The sequence below is a fragment of the Triticum urartu genome, chromosome 6A (assembly GCF_056163025.1).
Source record: "Triticum urartu cultivar PI428250 chromosome 6A, HENAU_Tu73, whole genome shotgun sequence".
NCBI lineage: Eukaryota > Viridiplantae > Streptophyta > Magnoliopsida > Poales > Poaceae > Triticum > Triticum urartu.
The window spans coordinates 186,645,417-186,647,720 of NC_141878.1; the positions used below are offsets into that span (position 1 = coordinate 186,645,417).

Sequence of the window (2,304 nt, forward strand, 5' to 3'; positions counted from 1 at the left end):
GGGCAGTGCAAGACATTTCTGCAAACGACATAACAGATCCATATGAACTACAAAGTGCATAGTGACGGCGGCATATGCAAGTATTAAGGGCCATAAGCATGCGCAAAGGCATAGCAAAACTCAAAGTATTTTCTACTCTATTACAAGACTCCCCGAGTCTGAATGATGCGGCATTGTTTTTCTACAACGACATAAGCAGCTGGCGCCTGGCAATCTACTCTTGGGGTTGACTTGAAGCCTCCGGGTTATCCTTTTCTGCCTTTCCGCCGGCTGCTTTGTCCTGGAAGGATGATCAGGCCCAGTCAATGCCACTCAAGGCCTCAAACTCAGCTTCATCATCTATTAAACCGGTTGGGTCGACTTCAGGGGCAAATGTGTGCTTATGGATTGGAGGGATCAAGCTGACATCGTCATAATGCGGCGTGGGGATTCTCCGATTCTCCTTGTCATAACCCAGCTGATACATGGTGAGGTCAGTGTCGTTTCCAATTTGAGTGGCCACAGGGCGTATATCCCTCACGCAGGTGGTGAAATCCTTTTCATCAAATGGAGTGCCATCCTCCTTTAAACTTGGATACCCAAGAGCGATGTCGGCCGGGTCTAGCTCTGGTAACCAGGCTTTGGCCCGACTCAAAGCGGCTATTGCTCCAGCTCTTGCTTGGGCCCGTCTCAACTCTTGAATCCGCTGAGGAAGTACAGCAAGCCGTTGTAACACATCTTGAAAGAGGTGGGGCACATCATTTGATAAGGCTACAACGGCCAAGGCATGTTGTGACCTGATGTACACTTGCTCTACTAGAGTATACACCGCCTTCAATTTGATCAGCATATTCTGCTTGAGGTTTGTGCTCCTGGGGCCTGTATTGGTAAGTATAAGGTAAACCTCAAGTAACAATTGAAGGAATATTTACAATATTTAATACTTGCTTAAGATAACTTACCAAAGATCGCTGAGACCATCCGAGATATCTGGCGTTGTAAGCCGGTCAGTTCGGCTGTTGCATTTGCCAGCGACGCCTCTGCTGTCTCGGCCCGGGTCACCAGTCCGGCCTTTTCGTCAGTCCAAATTTTCTTCTCCGACTCAAAATTTTTCTTCGGCTTCTCTTGTTCAGAGACGCTGAATTCAAATTTGGAGTTAGCCTTTTGAATTTCAATCTCCTAGGCTGCCAGGCGGTTCTTCAGGTCAGCAATCTCCGATTCAAATTGACTTATGGTGGCCTGTATTGCACCGGATAGTAGTCAAGATTACGGTAAATAATATTAAGTCCCAAGCACTTTGCAAGCAAAGATACTTGACACTTGGTGGCTAATGTATACCGAAGCTTTCTAAATTATTAAGCCGGTCCTGGATATTAAGTCCCAAATACTTTGCAAGCAAAGATACTTGACACTTGGGGGCTAATGTGTATCGCAAGTTAAAGGTATTGTGTTACATCCGGTTTAAATATTTTTCTTTAAGCCGGGCAGGCAGCTCTAACAATTTTTCTAAGTCTACAGCATATTTATTCATAAGCAATAGACTTGGGGGCTGGTAAAGTAAGTATGATTGAAAGTAAGGAAGCATAAGTCATACCTCAGATTTTTGCTGTATTTGCTTCACCATGTCAATTTCCAGGTCACGGCTGCTTTGCACCTGGTTGATATAGCCCGAGACGATCTCTCCAATACTCAAATGAGTATAGTCGGTGATATCCATCTTGGCCTTACGGCATTCTAGCAACTCATCTTTAGACAAGCATTTGGCAAGGACGGTGGGCCTGGCCGGCTCAACGAATTGAGCCTTGAGAAATTCCACTTCTGGGTCAGCCGTTTTGACTGGGCTAGGTGCCTCCGGGTTAACAGAACCATCAATAATATCTTCAACAGGCGGGTCAGAAGTTGGTGCTGCAATGTCTTGAGCCGGCTCAGGCGGCGGTTGATGTGTGGAAGAGTCGGGAGCAGCTATACCCTGTTCCGGTTCAGTCACCACAGGGGTTTGGGCCGGTTTATCCTTCTTGGTTTTCTCCTGGGCTTAACCTGCACGTTGTGGGCAAAGCAGAGAAATAAGTAAAGAAACATGAAGAAAGAAAAACATAAGGTGAATAAATTGATATTACCCAGGGGCAGTCTTAAAAGCCGGCATGTTTGATTGCATGGACTCGCCGGATGAAGGAGAGGTATCCTGGTAATTGGAGTCAGAGGAATTGAGAGGTTGACGGATCAGACCCGCCAAAGGTAAAAAAGGGTATAAGTTGGAGATAACCTCAGTACGACGCTTCCGGGTTGTGTCAGGCAAGCCGGAGGATAGCTCTGCATCCTTTCTGG

General features: G+C 46.5%; 1 long non-coding RNA gene across 1 annotated transcript; it reads right to left on the reverse strand.

The window, feature by feature from the left end:
• Positions 1-790: 790 nt before the first annotated feature.
• LOC147964680 (uncharacterized) lies at positions 791-1,710 on the reverse strand. Its single transcript, XR_015607467.1, has 3 exons — positions 1,574-1,710; positions 942-1,218; positions 791-858 (listed from the first exon to the last, which is right to left on the reverse strand). It is a non-coding gene; the product is annotated as an uncharacterized LOC147964680 (long non-coding RNA).
• Between the last annotated feature and the right edge of the window lie 594 nt (positions 1,711-2,304).